Here is an 18,888-nt window from a genome sequence, read left to right as displayed (position 1 = left end):
GAATCTCACGTCGCTGTCACAATAATAATAATAATAATAATAATAATAATAATAATAATAATAATAATAATAATAATAATAATAATACAGTAATCATGATATTAATAATACAACAATAATTAATATCATAAATAAACATTTCCTATCGGAGGCACTTAAACTAGTTGCATCTGGCCTCACCGAGGATTTCGATCACCGGCCGCTACTGCTACGATCGTCTAATAAGTATTCTTCCAGTATTTTAATGACTATAGCAAATTGTTCCGTACTGAGAAAATAACGGAATCTCATACTACACGAGTACACTCTGAAGATGTAAGGAGAGAATCTACAGCTTCCCATGTAGATTGTAGTATACGATGATTCAGCCTCAGAATTTTTCGAATTGTTACACAGTATTATTATGAATTGTCTAACATTTAGATCTGAGCAAGTTTGCAATTTATTGCGATGGATGAACTGTAAATACTGATTTACCGTTCATGTCTGAAATCGGTGATGTAACAATTCGAGCGGAATTATGGGATAGACTACATAATGACATAAACCTACTAATTACAGATAACTGCACGAATTTCGTATTAAATATTACGTTACTATTAAAATATAAGTGGGACTAATTAACTAAATTATTAATTAACTGATTTCGTAATATTAAATTTAATATTATCTTTGCATATCACACGACACTGGTTTCTATTCATCATGCTATCCGTTCTACTCCATAATTAGGAACTTTTGTCGTAAAATTACTATTGAATTTGGTACGCTGTTCTGACTGTAATGTGGGTTAACTTATATCTGGAAACGTGAGTAAATCTAAATATTATGGATTCCGAAATTGTAACATAGAATAACTATAACAGTAATAATTATGACGATAACGGTAATGATAATAATGATAATAATATTATTAATAATTATTTATTTATTTATTAATATTTAATTATTTATTTATTTATTTATTTATTTATTTATTTATTTATTTATTTATTTATTTATTTATTTATTTATCAAGAAAACCTACATAAATAAAATTGAGAACAAGGGCAGTAAATTACTAAAAAATCAAACTATACTTTAAAAGGATCTAAATTGTGCCCATACAAATTGGCATATTTTATGCATCTACAGACTGGAGAAAGTGAATTAGAATTTCTGTTGTAAAAATTTTTTTGAAATCTTAAACCCTTTGTAGGAATACGAAGGCTGATATTTTTTATGATAGACTCACAATCAACATCACCCTTGATAACTTTGCAAAAAAATTGATAATCAAGATTTTGACGTCTAGAATAAAGGCTACAACAGTTGAAATACTTACTAGTAATCTCATAATTGAAGTCAGAGGAACTGGGTATAAATCGAAAAGCACATAAGGAAATAAATTTTCTTTGAATATTTTCCAATTTCACCGAATCAGTTGAAGTAATGGAATTCCAGGCTACAGATGCATATTCAAGTTTAGATCGAACCAAACTAAAGTACTGAATTAATAGAGACTCAGGAATAGAAAAAGAATAAGTTATAGACCTTATTAAACCAAGCATTCTTATTGAATGATTATAAATATATTGAACATGATCGTGAAAATATAATTTAGAATCAAGTAATACACCAAGATCTTTAATAGAATTTTTCCTAATAATACAGACGTTATTAAGAGAATAATTAAATTTTATGGAAGTGGTTTTCCGTGAGTATGAAATGACAAAAGATTTTGATTCATTAATTTTCATTCCATTATCGCAGACCAAAGTTCGATAGAGTTAACATCATTTTGAAGAGTTTGGCAATCAGCCGGACTATTTATTGAGCGAAAGATTTTGAGATCTTCAGCAAATAACAGGTAGTTTGAACTTATTCTTTTACATGATATTATCAACACGCAACTCAATTTCAGGACGCACACACTCTGTAACTCCACATTACACTACACATACACACCCCCACAGTAAACAAAACAAAAGTCGCCAAAAATCAGCAACAACCAGTTCTAATGATGGCCGATAGCAGGCCGAAACATGTCAACAAGGTGACATAAAATTTAACACGTGAAAGACATACAATACGTTTTCCAAAAAATATAATTATTAATTAACACTCATTAAGCAGTATATGACTGAATCCTTTGAATTCGCAGCGGTGAGATCTAGGTCTCTTTATTAACTCTGCCCACGCTTAAAAATTCGAGCCTGTGAATCATCATAACTATCTTTCCACAAGGGAACATCGTAATCTGAAATGTTGGAAACATAAAATGTGGGTAGAAGCATCAAGTTGTTCTCCAATAAGCCACCAGTTGTATTTTCACTTAGAGAAGACAAAAGCCCCTAACAGAGAGGAAGGAAATGCTCCCTCATAAAAGCGTTGCATGTTTATGTCCCCTTAGATCCATGCGTTCGGCTCGTCCCTTGGCCAGCTGTAGGCTATAGCCCAGCTCACAATGTCACACATTGTTCTGTAAAGTAGTTTTCCTTCCCTACGGATGTGCTCAGACTGTCACAAACTTTTCTTCACAATACATTGTTTGCAGATTGTAAATTTGTCTAGAGAACAGCGGCGCTCTGAAATGCTCTCGAGACATATTTGAGCTCCGACTCTCATATTTACTTGCATTCTACTACTTCATCTTTTTCTTCTTCTCCTCCTCCTTCTTCTTGAACTTTAACTGTTCTCATCATACTTTCCTCTTGCTAGACATAATACATAATATTCCTTGTCGTCATTACCGTCATGGTATAATTTACTCTCGTCACCGCCACCACCACCACTAATATTAATACTAGGTGCATTATTATTGCTTTGATTAGACTTATTATTAAGAATGCTTGGTCTAATTAGGTCTATAACTTATTCTTTTTCCACTCCTATGTGTTTATTAATTTTATACTATACATTGGTTAGATCCAAGCTTGAATATGCATCTGTTGTATGGAACTCCATTACTTCCACTGACTCGGCTAAATTGGAGAATATTCAAAGAAAATTTATTTCCTTGTGTTCTTATAGATTTTTACCAAATTCCGATTATAACTATGAGATTAAATGCAAATATTTCACTTGCGGTAGTTTGTTCATCAGACGTCAGGATCTTGATTATTTATTTTTTTGCAAAGTCATTAGGGGTGATATTGATTGTGAATCCTTCATAAGCAATATCAGTCTTCGTATTCCTGCTAAGGGTTTAGGATTTCATAAATTGTTTTATAATAGGAATCCTAAATCTCTCTCTCCGTTCAGCAGATGCATTAAATATGCTAATTTGCAGGGATTCAACTTGGATCCATTTAATGTGTAGTATATCTTTGAGTTTTTATGTCAGTATTATTAATAATGCCATTTATAAGATATGTATCATACTATTCTTGTCAATTGCATATCTTTACAATATTACTCATATTATTCCAGGCTTCATTTTTTAATTATCTCACTGATCTAATTTTAATAATTATTTGTCCATTTATTTGTTGCATTTGGTCAATTGATTAATGTAAACTATTCCATTATTTCAATTATCTCATTGTACTAATTTTATAATTATTTATGCTATTTTACTCTGTTGCATTTGATCAATGATTGATGTAGACTATTATATTGTTTGTATTTCATCTCACTGCCATTTTCTATCATTCATTCTCATCATCATTTATTGTTTTGTTCTGTTTTGTATCGTGCTAAACTGTAATTGGCCTTGTGCTGTTGTTTTACACGTTAATATTCTAAATAAATAAAATAAATAAATAAAAATTATTATTATTATTATTATTATTATTATTATTATTATTATTATTATTATTATTATTATTACTATTACTATTGTTATTCAAGGTTTGGACCATTTGGTTCGTTCCTTCTCAGAGAAATTGATCTTCCCTTTTATCATAAGGTCTACTTATACTCCGTCTTCCAACTGGGGTATAGTTCAATAGTAATATGCGTTACAAGAGCGGTAGGTTGAAGTTTTCATTTTCGAGGAAAAGTTGAAAAAGCGAAACGTAGTTGAGCTTTTTTAATTTCCGAGAATTGAAAGAAAACATACCGCTCGTGTATCGTACATTAATTTGTGCGAAGATCGTTTATTACGTACCTGAAAGAGGAATTTATAATTAGTTGCAATGAAATCTCCATCTTGGTTTCTGTTCAATGACGGCAAATTTGCAAAACAAAAATATCTATCTTCAACACTGTTGCTTTAAAATGTTTTCTGTGTTTACTGTCTCCAGCAGGCCGTGATATACGTCTGTCTTTCCCCCCCCCCAGTCTATGATGAGTCTGGAATCTTGTTGATTTTTTTCACGGCTTCCTTAATGTTACTTGCATCACGAATGCAGTAACTTTAGTGGAGTTGTAGAGTTTACTTAATTTTTGCAAATATTTAAAAACAATAATTAACATTGCAATTTAGGTGAAATTGCAGTGGTAAGTTTCCAATTTATAAATATTACTATATTGAACGTCTCTAAAAATAATATGTTAAAAGCCTAAAGCAGTAAAATCAATATGTCACTTAATTGGTAAGAAGAGGGAAATTGTTATGTGTGTTAGGTTGGGAATACTGAATGTGGAATTTTAAACTTTCCGCGGATTGGTTTTGTGCGGAAACCAAGCAAATACGCACGATCTCGCACAAAAGTAGTTTTATGAACCTGTCTTTATGCATATGTTCAATATGTTCTTTCCAGTCTTCTTCACACTGTAATAATTTATCAATGAGGTTAAAAAACTTAAGTTCAGGACGTACAGTGTGTCTTCAGATCTTTCATGATCTAAGAGAGTAAATCTCGCAATCGATCTCAAAAATCTCATCTCTGCAGCCTCTATCTTCCTTCTGTCTCATTTATTCAAAGTCCAGTTCTCGCTGCAGTTTGTGAGCATAGGGACTGACATAACTTTATAAAATTTAAGTTGTGTGGACTTCAAAGTTTTACGTCCTAAGATCCTTCTTATGTGCCACACATTAGTTGGAACTTATTCATTTTATAAGTTATATCGTTTTTCTGTCAGTATGAGCGTATTCCGAATCTCACCGGTGAGCAATCCTATGGCATCACGGTGTTCCGAATTCCACCGATGACGTCATTGATGCTCCACCGGTGTCGCACCGGTGCCATCAACTTGCAGAGGTGGTGGCAGTCTCTATCAGCCGTCATCAGAGAATCTGATTGGTTCTTGTATAGGGCGGGAATTAGCAGACGAATGACATCGTGCACTGTTGTGTCATGGCGGTGTGTTCTGCTTTAGTTCTGCTGAATTGTTTGTAATGAGCACAACGTAAAAACAATATGTTAATGGCTTATGAGCGAACATGTCAACGGACCAGTTATTATTACCGGTTCAAGAAATAAGTTGTTTATGATCTCTTTTCTTTGAACGAGATGGCAGTACGGAAATTTCGCAAAATTTTGCTAGTGTAGCACAGATAACCACTTACACAGTCGCCATGACAGCATCGATTCTTCCAACAATTTTGTTCCTTATTTTCGTTGCAACGTGACGTCATTGATGCCACCGGACCGGTGAGATTCGGAATACGCTGTATGATACATTGCACCCTAGGTAATTGAAGGAGTTAACTTGTTCGATTATTTTGCCTTCTATGACTATTTTAGCTCTTAAATGGTATTTACCTATGAAGGCCATAATTTTGGTTTTGGCTGATGATATCTTTAAATTATATTGTTTTATTATATTTATAAGTTTATTTGTTGGTAATTGCAAACCGTCTTTCGAATGACTAAAAATGACCAGATCATCAGCAAACAAAATAGTATTTAAAATGCGATTATTAATAATAAAATTCTTAAAAGGTATACTTTGCCATTCACGAATGACTGCGTCAATATAAATGTTAAAAAGTGTTGGGGATAAAGGGCAACCTTGTTTTACTCCCTGATTTACATATATTTCGTTTCCATATTTTCCAGTTTCCATACTGATGGATGTATTTACATATGAACTCTGTACAACTTTAATTATATGATTTGGAAATCCTTTATTTGTCATTATGGTCCACAGCTTGTTCCATAATACTCTATCAAACGTCTTTTCTAAACCGATAAAAATTAAAAACGTTGGAAGATTGAATTGTATTCTTTTTTGTATCAATTGATCTAATACAAATACACAGTCACTGCAAGAGCATCCTATTCTGAATCCATGTTGTTCTTCTACAAGTAGGTTTTCGCTAATTTTTTTTATTTCGCCGATTTACAATCTTCGTATATAATTTGTATGCCGTATTGAGTATTATTATTATTATTATTATTATTATTATTATTATTATTATTATTATTATTATTATTGTATCTTTAATTGTATTCAATATTTTCTCTACATTATAAGTCTTAACTGCAATATTATACAAATTATTTAAAAATTATATTTCACTACATTACGTTAAGTATGAAACTGAATCTTTTCTGCAGAAAGCTCAGAATGACTGTCATGATGTTTTAGAATACTTTTTATGGTGGCCATAACCACACAAATGTTGTCCAGAGACCATTCTCGGAGAAAAGAGATGCCTGTTTCATCCCATCCATTTCGCTACTGTAAGAATGTGACATACACGAAATTCCATTCTCTGTTTGAATGATAAAGCGAAGATAAATGCGTAACGCAGAATTTCATTCATGAAGGTAATATCGGTTGGGTATATTTAGTCTCTTATCTAACGACGCTCTATCAACTACACTGTTACTTAGCTTCGCACAGAGTGCAATTTTCCCAATCTAGGTGAATAAAAATCAAATTTCTACTTGTTTAGTTAGGTATAGATGAACATGAATGTATGTTCTTCAACATTTGGAAAATGTTGTGAGCAATAGTTTTTAGTGTTTTATCAGCAGCAAGCTATTTTTAGAAGGGTATAAACAATGAGTTCTTTCTAACACTTCTCGCTCCTGTTCAGTCGTAAAGAAAGAGGCTTATTATGTAGGTGAAAGAGAGCCAATTGTTAGTGATTTATTTTGTTGTAAGATATGGAATTTGTTCAGATAGGTAAGATCTTATTAATGTAACTTCAATTTCAAGAGTGTAAAGTATTTTCTTACAGTAGGATTTAAATCTCCGGTGGGCGAGGCAAAAGGGCTTAAGTCATTTCTGTGATATAAGATTTCCTTCATTAAACCTTTCTCCCAAAATATATCCTAAAATAAGTGAAGTCAAAAAAAAAATCATGAAACAGCTGAAACATGTCACTTTTCGGATTTACAGAAGTTGTTTAAATCTTCGAAAATTCCTCCTGTAAATTTTGTATAGAGTGACTCAAACCCTTTTAACCGCCCACCAGAGAAATATTACAACTGAAAAAAATACAGACCTATATTTTTTTAAGTTCTTCAAATATAATGTGAGTTTTAATATAGCGGTCACGTTCGGTTACAACTATGCTTTTACCATTTAATAGATACAGCATCATTTAGAGCAGGCATGTCAATTGATGCCCACAGGAGCAAGCGAACGCTTTAGAGCCCAGGAGATCCTGAGCGCTTTACAGCGGAAAGGAAAGAGACAGACGAAAGAGCTGGTATATGCCGCTTGGTCGAGCTATATTCAGGGATGGCCAGCACTGATTCAATAATTAAAGGGAAGAGGACTTAATTAAAACTGTATCCATGTTAATTTTTAGATTTGGCTTAGAAGTATAAGTGCATTATAAGAATGTAAGTTTTAATTTTAATCCTCACTTTCCACAAGTTTGATTTTTTATTCAAGAGAAATATTTTCTCAACTTTTCGTATAGAAAAGTGAAATTTTCAGGTATATGCCTTTTTATTTAGTAGCCTTACAGAATGTTTTCGTAAATATAATATACCGTATATACGTATTACTGAACATAGTGTACTGAAAATTTTGAAAATATTCGCATGGAAATTGTTTGTAAGGAAATGAATTAACAAAGCAACTACTGTTACATCATAAGCAAAAGATACGTGCCCATGTGTTGTAAAAATGTCAGCTCTGTAGCTTCAGCAGATTTCGAGAAAATAATTTAAAATTCTGGTGATAGGAAGTTGCTCACAAATATCACCTTAAAAGCATAATGCGGTAAGGGTTTTGTTATGTAATATTAGTTACACTTTAAACAGATACAGTACCTACGTAACTTTGCTTTGTACTGTAATATTGTTTTGATTAGTTTATTGATTACTTTTGTAAGGCTAAAGATACCATCAATATAAATTCCAACTTATCATGTCATACTCAATCTCTTTCTTCGGAATATCACTTTCTTTGTGAATGATGTGTTTCATCCACTTAATACAGTATAATATTACACTACTATGGAATTTATGTGAATATTCCTTCTTAACTCTCTATTGTGTTATTTAGATTTAAAACACAAGTGCAATATTAAGAAATCAGTGTCAGTACTTTTGTTTTACAGACAATATAGATAATAATAAACAGAAAGAAGCCATATAAAAATAACAACATAAAATTTCACGTTCCGTTTGAAGTTTGTGCACCACTGTTTTCTTAATCCAACAGGTTGCTTATTCATATACACAACCCTTCCTCTTTCCATACTTAGCGCTTGCTGCCCGCGCACGACGTCAAGGTCAGAAACATGCGCTTGCTTTGACATCACTGATTTAGAGTGTTGAACACTTGTTTTAAAGTTTGCGCGTTCTTGGGAATTTATCGGCAATTAATTTTCTTCAGTGTTGGGGTACACGGTAACGCGGCGGCAACTGTTCCACATTTGGCTTAACATTGGAAAATAATCGTGGAATGAGGAAGTTCTTAATCACTGTGTGAGTGTTTTAGGCCTGCAAAATGCTTCACATGACATCGAACATTAGGTTAAAAATACACTGGACGCATTTTTATCTAACCTTAATCTTGGATCAGAACGCAAATCTGGAAACTGGCCAAAATTAACAACTTCTCTGCATTCTAACGGATTGTTATGAAACTTTGTGCAGGCCTTACAGGTGACATATATCTTTTGACTTTTTCTGTTGCCCTTTACTAAAGGAATCATCCACCATATTTAATTACATTATTTACGGTTCATCCTTAACTAAATCCATGGCAATGATAGGGAAGGAACAAAGAAGAGTTAAAATAGTTATAGATGGAGAAATTATAGAACAAGTTTCTACATTTAAATATTTGGGGTCAAAAATATCGATTTTGAATACCAAGGTAGATGTGGAAGAGAATATTGAAACATATAATAGATTAAATGGATGCATAAAACGTTAGTTTAGTAAAAACATGAGGACGGAAATAAAACAAAGACTCCACATTATTATATCAAAAACAGCGTTGATGTACTCTTGTGAAACGTTGACACTAAGAACCAGAGAAAGGACAAGATTGGAAGCAGCCCAAATGAGGTTTCTACAGCCATTGTTGGGAATTACTAGAAGAGATACTTACTTACTGGCTTTTAAGGAACCCGGAGGTTCATTGTCGCCCTCACATAAGCCCGCCACTGGTCCCTATCCTGAGCAAGATTAATCCAGTCTCTACCATCATATTCCACCTCACTCAAATCCATTTTAATATTATCCTCCCATCTACGTCTCGGCCTCCGCAAAGGTCTTTTCCCTCTGGCCTCCCAACTAACACTCTATATATGCATTTCTGGATTCGCCCATACGTGCTACATGCCCTGCCCATCTCAAACGTCTGGATTTAATGTTCGTAATTATGTCAGATGAAGGATGCAAAGCGTGCAGCTCTGCGTTGTGTAACTTTCTCCATTCTCCTGTAACTTCATCCCTCTTAGCCCCAAATATTTTCCTAAGAATCTAATTCTCAAAAACCCTCAATCTCTGTTCCTCTCTCAGAGTGAGAGTCCAAGTTTCACAGCCATACAGAATAACCGGTAATATAACTGTGTTATAAATTCTGACTTTCAGATTTTTTGACAGCAGACTAGATGACAAAAGCTTCTCAACCGAATAATAACAGGCATTTCCCATATTTATTCTGCGTTTAATTTCCTCCCAAGTATCATTTATATTTGTTACTGTTGCTCCAAGGTATTTGAATTTTTCCACCTCTTCGAAGGATAAATCTCCAACTTTTATAGTTCCATTTCGTTTATTCCGTCTGGGGAAGTCCAAGTATATTTATGTATATCCTTATGGGGGAATGTTGTACTCTTGACAATTAAATTTTTTGATGTGGCAAAGTTGACTAATGTAACTCCATTGTCATTACTAATTACGTGCAGGCTCTCTTTTCCAATTGTTGGTTTAAAAATATCCTCGTGTCCTACTTTTGCGTTGAAATCCCCCAATAAATCTTTCATGCGATATCTAGGTAACTGATCAAAAGTGTGTTCCAATTTCTCATAGAAGCTATCCTTTATATGGCCGTCTTTCTCTTCTGTAGGGGTGTGAGCATTTATAACTACGATATCGCACCATCTACCCTTAAGTACTAAATACGATAACCTGTCACTGATAAATTCGACCTTTTTTACTGTTGATTTTATTATTTTATGTACAAAGAATCCCGTTCCTAATTGGTGATTAATGTTTCCTTCCCCATAATACAACAAGTAATCGCCTATTTGTGATATGCCATTTCCATCTAACCTAACCTCTTGTACTCCCACGAAGTCTATTCTATATCTAGTGAGTTCTTTTGCTACTAATGTTACCCCTCCTGTTCTATAAAGACTAGTTACGTTCCATGTACCAAATCTTATAACCTTATTCCTTTGCTGTGATCGTGCCGGAGAATCAGTCCCATTCCGAGGCTTATTGTTAGGTTTCGTAACAAGCTGTTTTTTTTTTTACGGTGATGGGGTTGTTAGCGCTTCGCCCAACCCCCAAGCTGGAGGACCACCCCTTATCGGCTGTCCAAGACTGCTTATTCAATATATTCGCAGCTATCCTCCATATCTGGAGGCCGTCTCCTCTATCCGCAACCTGAGGACGCGCCATGCAGTGATGATAGGGACCCACAATGCATGGTTACTAGAAGAGATAGGATTGAAAATACTGTAATAAGAGAGCAATTGATGGAAGAAAACATTATTGAAGAAATACAGAGGTATCAAAAACGCTGGAAAGAACATGTCCTACGAATGCACCCGTCAAGGTATCCACGGCAAGCCTTATTTTATAAACCTTCAGGAAGAAGAAGTGTTGGACGACAAAGGAGGAGATGGAGCGACCAGTTTAGTTAGCTTCGGAACAGGTCTAAAGGCCTAAACCTTGTGAGGAAGAAGAAGAAGAAGAAAATGAAGAAGACGGTTCATCCTGTATATAATGCAGATGGAATTCAAACCGCTCAAGTATCTTCGCCCAAATTTTAAAGTGGAGTTTTTATGTTGAAACAACATTTCAAATTCATACTCATTACAATAAAAAATTGCACGTATTTGTACTCTTTATTGTTTTTGTTTCAAAGTCGAACTTCATAGCCAGGATGAGAAGCTATATATAATCTTAATTTTCCTTATTGTGTGTACTTAGAAATATTGTATTCACTGTATACTTTGTACTGCACTATTTTATTACTACTATTACTATTATTATTATTATTATTATTATCATCATCATTATTACTATTCTTATTTTTTATTATTATTATTATTATTATTATTATTATTATTATTATTATTATATTAACCACAAAATTATAGTCATAACTTAGCTACTAAAAAAATGTAAACAGTAGGACGCTTTAAAATAAAAGCGTTACTTAGGCGCAGTTGGGCTGCACAGGTAGGAATGACACATAAAATACCCGAACTCATGACGTCGAGTTCCTACGCCTCCAGGGAATTGGGTCCCCTTACGACAAGGAGGTCCGAGATGTCTTTCAGTGCCGGGAAATATATTGCTTGTAGCAGCAATTTCTTGTGTCCATGGGGAGAACGCACCCTAGTTCGCTTCATACACTATCCGCCTAAAGAAAATGCTGATGTTACAGGAGAATGTAAGTCTATCGAATTCACACAATAATGTCACATTTATTCGATACGACGGAATGTTTAGAATTTGTTCGTTATTGTATAACATCTAAATAAAGGTGAAAAGGAACTAATATGATTTATGAAATATAATGGGAAGAACATTATAAAATATTAGGGTATCATTAAAAAATTTTGCTGATGATCATTATGGCATTGTTAGCAGAATTGGAAATGATACTAAAGGATATGTTACTGGAGCTAAGTGACAGCTGTGAGCAGTATGGGATGAAGATAAATGCAAATAAGACGAAGAGCATGGCCATAGGAAGAAAAATCGGAAGATTAACTTATGAATTCTAAATGAGGCAGTAGAGTAAGTGAACAGCTTTAAATACTTGGGGTGTACTATAAACAGTAATATGGTCTGCTGCCAAGAAGTCAAAAGGAGGATAGCAACGGGCAAGGAAACTGTTAATAGGAAAAGGAGCATTTTCTGCTTACCTCTGGAAAAAGAACTAAGAAAGAGAGTAGTGAAGTGCTTTGTATGGAGTGTGGCATTGTATAGTGCAGAAACATGGACATTACGACGAAGTGAAGAGAAGCGAATAGAAACATTTTAAAAGTGTATATGGAGAAGAATGGAACGTGTGAAGTGGACAGACAGAATGAGAAATGAAGCTGTGTTGGAAAGAGTGTGTGAAACTGATCAGGAAGAGAAAGAGGAATTGGTTGGGTCACTGGCTGGGAAGAAACTGCCTTCTGAAGGATGCACTGGAAGGAATGGTGAACGAAAGAAGAGTTCGGGGTAGAAGAAGATATCAGTTGATATACGACACTAAGTTATATGGATCATATGAGGAAACAAAGAGGGAGACAGAAAATAGGAAAGACTGGAGAAAGCTGGGTTTGCAATGAAAGACCTGCCTTTGGTCAGAATACTAAATGAATGAATGATTGAATGGATGGGTGAATTAAAAGATAATAGAATATAATGAGGATGGGACAGTAATAGATATGATATCTCTGGAAGAATTAAAGTAGGCCTACCTATTGAAAACGACAAAAAACTAAGGTAGCGGTACCAGGGTTAGACGGCATTAGACCCGGTTCACACGAGCGGAATGTCTGCGCCGCACAGTCGTCTAAAATCCATATTTAGGAGGACAAATGCAGAAAAATGACATGTAAAAAAAATTAAATTAAATCCTTAAATTATTTTCCCTATATAACTGAGTAACACTCAATTGATAATCTTAATCAGCGGAGGTGGCTGCATAGCGAGATAAGAAGCCGGTAACATGCCACATTTCGCCACCCAGCATTCTTGCTCAGCAAGCGCCGCGAGTTTGCCGTTTTCTTTGCAAGTGGTCGATTCCAATCATATTTGGTATCAACATGTCTAGTAGTTCTTTGGGTATGTAACACTGTTTGCTTTTGTTACATTTAATGTTATTATACTATGTAAAACTAGCATGAATGGACACGGGACAAAATATAAATACAACCACTGAGTGCAGACTTTGCTTTGGTTCGTCCAAAAATGATTTTTTTTCACTTCCTCCACTATTTCCCTCTATTTTAAATCTAGTCTTAAAGTGCGCAGATTTGCGGAAGTAATAATTTATGAGCACTATTCTTTCGAGGTGCAGTAGTGCAATTTTTCTCGGTTGCAGTTATTTCAATATCTGTGAACCGAATCTGCTTCCGCAGTATAATTCAGGGAATTCAAGATGACAGCTTGTTAATTATGTACCAAATAAGCTTCCCGAGTGTCCAAAAGGTGCAATAGTACCTAAAATGTAACATTTTCCCCTCCATAAGATTTTGTATAAATGCATCCCCCTGTAAGGGCCACTTCTGCTTATACCAACGTAAACAGAGTTTGTACACAAAACAAATGTACTAAGTGTAACTACTGTATACAATTTCATAAAAATCTGTTAGATAGGACAAAAGTTACTAATTTTGTCTAATTGCGCCCCCCTATAAGGGGTAGTTACATTTAGACCAACGTAATGAGAGCTTGTATACCAAACATACATGCTACCTGTAACTACTTTGTAAAATTTCATAAAGATCTGTTAAATAGGAGAAAATTACTAATTTTGTCTAATTGTGCCCCTATAAGGGTAGTTCTCCTTATACCAACGTAATCAGAGCTTGTATACAAAACATATATGTTCCTTGTAACTGTTTTGTAAAATTTCATACAAATCTATCAAGTAGTGGTGGTGGTGGTGGTGGTGGTGGTGGTGGTGGTGGTGGTGGTGGTGGTGGTAGTAGTAGTAGTAGTAGGTTTATTTTGCCTGGCAGAGTTAAGGCCATGAGGCCTTCTCTTCCACTCAAGCAGGTTTCAATAATATGCATGAGATACAAAATTTGATTACAAAACAACACAAAAGAAAATCCCTTAGAAATTACATAAAATATAGTAGGAAATTACAATAGACAAGATCAATTACATAATATAAAATTAGGAGAAAAGTTACTAATTTTGTATAATTGCGCCCCCTATAAGGGGTAGTTCCCCTTACACCAAGGTAATCAGAGCTTGTATACAAAACATAATTATATGCTACTTGTAACTGTTTTGTAAACTTTCATAAAAATCTGTCAGATAGGAGAAACGTTTCTAATATTGTCTAAATGCGCCCCCCTATAAAGGGTAGTTCCCCTTACGACGAGAGCTTGCATACAAAACATATATGCTTCCTGTAACTACTGTGTAAAATTTCATAAAAATCTGTTAGGTAGCTGAAAAGTTATTAATATGTCCCGCTAAATTTGCATTCTAGACCACTGTGCTCCGTCTTAAATCACTAAGTGATTATTTTCGTATATCATATATTATTACGATGTAACGAAGTACATATGACATTTCCGTGCAGAACTTCTGCGTCGTCATATGATGGATGATTAAGACGGCGCTTATCCCGTCGGATCCCGGCTACTTAGTCACTCATAACGAGTGCATCTCTGTACATGTGTGGTCATTGTGCTACTGTCATACATCTAAGACGCAGTGCATGAGGGTAGGCCACTACAGGGAACCCAAGAGGTGGGACTTAAACCGAGAGGATTAAATCCGGCATCGGAATGGTAATCCGGCGTGGCTTAATGGATAGAGCGTCAGCACGTAGAACTGAAAACCCGGGTTCAAATTCCGGTGCCAGAGAGAATTTTTCTCAGTTCCTCTCCTCTCCGTTCCACTCATCCTTCAGCATAACTTTTATTGTACCGATACCTACAAGACGAGAAATCGAAATATGTAAATTTATTTCCCAATGCTCTTTGATTGAGATTGGTCTTCCTTCCTCCCTCATATTTTCCAAAACTTAAGCACTTTGAATAATAGTTTTCAAGGCCAAGATGTTAATATAATAACAGCCAGGAATAAAATCAGCGGATTTATGAATAAACATGATTTCTGGTCAATATCACTTGATTAAAAGAAATTTCATTACAGTGTATCAAAGAACTTACAGAAAATTTAGCTACTTATAACAGGCAAATACTGAGTTTGGTTTTTCCGACAAGCAATTAAGTTTCCACATTTTTAAACAACAACTTTTTGAGTATTTTCCGAAAAAAATCTCAAAACAATTACGACAGTAACAGGTAGATAGTTAATTCATTTTTAGTCATATTTCAATCAAGAGGATAAAATTCCAGAAAATATGAAGAAAAACACTTTGAAATATGTGTCTACTGTTGAAGTTGAACATAAGGATAAAAACTTGCTTCAATAGTTATAAATCAAAAAAGTAATTAAAATAATAAATGTGTCTGTTTTTCAGAAAGCGCTTCTCAAATATGAACTCCATTTTCAAATTCAAGGAAATTTGTCGCTTTTGTTTTGATGATGATAATAGACAAGAAATATATTTTGCATAAATATGAGGTTGTAAATACTTTAATGCAAAAAATTTAAGAACGACGTACGTTTGCAAGCTCGAGGTACTCTTGCATTCTTTTGATCCAAAATTGGTCTACGCTTTTCGAAATAAGTCTAGTTTAAACTTACGTTGTTTATGTTTCTAAATACAGAATTAATACCGATATCTATACTAATAAAAAATCTGTAGCCGAAATTTTTCTGGTAATTTTCGATTTTCCAAAAATAATTGGTCCTAACATATATAATTAACTACCCTGAAACCGAAAATCGCTTTTTTGAAATTTTTGTTTATATATCTGTCTGTCTGTCTCTGTCTGTCTGTATGTTTGTTACCTTTTCACGCGATAATGGCCAAACGGATTTCGATTAAAAATGGAATATAAATTAAGTTCGTCGTTACTTAGATTTTAGGCTATATGGCATTCAAAATACATTATTTAAAAGGGGGGTTATAAGGGGGCCTGAATTAAATAACTCGAAATATCTCGCTTATTATTGATTTTTGTGAAAAACATTACATGACAAAAGTTTCTTTAAAAATAATTTTCGATACGTTTCATTCCTTGAAAAATTATGATAGGACTGATATTTAATGAGATAAATGAGTTTTAAAATTAAAATAACTGCCATCTAAGGCCGTGTAATGAATTAAAAAACAAATGACTTCGTCTATAAGGGGCCTTGGACAGCAACAATCGAAAGCTATGAGAGATAGCCTACAGAGAATGTTTCTGTGTTTATGTGAAGTAATATCGGAAGCTAAATTAACCGATTTGTATAATTAATTATTATTTCACCATTGGAAAGTGTAGTTTCTCTAGATGGACATAATGCTATAATGTTATTAGAGTAACTTCTGATATAATATAATATAATATAATATAATATAATATAATATAATATAATATAATATAATATAATATAATATAATATAATATAATATAATATAATATAATATATTATAATATAATATAATATAATAATATAATGTAATATAATATAATATATAATATAATATGTATTATTATATAATATAATTTAAATTATTTGAAGGGTTCACAACCATAGTGGGCCAAGCGCCATTTACTGAATACGTAGAAAACAAGGTATGGAATTAAATTATTATCTAATTCAATGGAAACCTATAACAAGTAAAATAAAATATACACATTAAATCTAAATGATGTCAATCTTCATTAAACTATGGTTGCATGTAATAAAAATTAAGAAACATGTCAAAGGAAATGTCATTGCACCAAATGAGTGTCTCTGGACCAAAATGATCGCATTTTAATTATTTGGATGCAATTTAAATTAAGTAACATATTAAACGATTTATCCTTCTATCAAACACGAATGTTCCCTGGATCAAACGTCCTATTTTAATTATGTAATTACTTTATATTTATTTCTAACGGGTGCAGCGGAGCGCACGGGTACGGCTAGTATGTTAATAAATCTTTTCTATATTATTTTTAAAATCATTTCGCGACCCCACTTTGGAAACCACTGGACTAGATAAAACAGTATTCAACTTCTATTATCTCGAACCAAACCATAGAGTATAATACACACAATACTTTTTAAAAACCATTACGTATTCATGTTACCGAAACCTTCGTCATCGATGTGTGAAACTAGCAGAGAGATTGTTTCCTTTGTGATACTTAGAACGAAGCCTCTCTTATAAGAAGGAGAATTATGAGGTCTCTATGGCAACAAGAAATGGAATTGACTCCTCGGGCCAATCACTGTTCAAAGCCTAATATAAGGGCAATCTATATAAAACGTCACACAACTTTCAACTGACATTTCATTCGTAATGTCAACAACAGTTTCACGGATGATTTTTTTGTCGAAGCTGGAAGAAAGAAGATTCATTGCTCTAGAGGTATATTTATAACAGAAAACCGAACAAACAAGATGATACTCTGCTCAGAGTAATTGACACCTTGATCTGTTCCTATGAACAAGTACTTATACATACTAATATTTACAACTTAAATTATTACACCATGTATACTGGAATATGCTATTCATATTTAAATTTTATTGTGTATTGAAATTTTATAGTGTATTGTTTATGATTTTATTGTGTATTGTTTATATTGTGTATACCACTACCACCGGGTGCTTGCCCACTTGCAGTGTAAATACATACATACATACATACATACATACATACATACATACATACATACATACATACATACATACATATTATTTAAACTGTTATAAAGAATGTAGGCCTACAATGATCGCACATTATTTACACTTTTACAGTATTGTATTTTAATGCAAAGTATTTTATTTAATAATGAATGACTGAAGAAATAAATAAATAAATAAATAAATAAATAAATAAATAAATAAATACGGAAGTAATTAAATATTTAAATAAATTAATTTACTTTATTTACAAATGGCTTTTAAGGAACACGCAGGTTCATTGCCGCCCTCACATAAGCCCGCAATCAGTCCCTATCCTGTGCAAGAAAAATCTAGTCTCTATCATCATATCCCACCTATCTCAAATCCATTTTAATTTTATCCTCCCATCTATGTCTCAGCCTCCCCAACGGTATTTTTCACTCCGGTATCCCAACTAACACTCTATATGCATATGCATAAATATACCCATAGGTGCTACATACCCTGTCCATCTCAAACGTCTGGATTTAATGTTCCTAATTACAGTATGTCAGGTGAAGAATACAATGCATGCAGTTCTACGTTGTGTAATTTTCTCCATTCTCCTATAACTTCATCCCTTTTAGTCCCAAATATTTTCCTAAGAACCTTACTCTCAAACACCCTTAATATCTGTTCCCCTCTCAAAGTGAGAGTCCAAGTTTCACAACCATACATAACAACCGGTAATATATCTGTTTTGTAAATTCTGACTTTCAGATTTTTTGAGAGCAAACTAGATGACAAAAGCTTCTCAACCGAATAATAAGACGCATTTCCCATATTTATTCTGCGTTTAATTTCCTCCCGAGTGTCATTTATATTTGTTACTGTTGCTCCAAGATATTTGAATTTTTCCACATCTTCGAAAGATAAATCTCCAATTTTTATATTTTCATTGCGTAGAAAA

This window comes from Periplaneta americana, chromosome 5 (assembly GCF_040183065.1).
Source record: "Periplaneta americana isolate PAMFEO1 chromosome 5, P.americana_PAMFEO1_priV1, whole genome shotgun sequence".
Taxonomy (NCBI): domain Eukaryota; kingdom Metazoa; phylum Arthropoda; class Insecta; order Blattodea; family Blattidae; genus Periplaneta; species Periplaneta americana.
Note: the sequence above shows the minus strand (reverse complement) of the source record.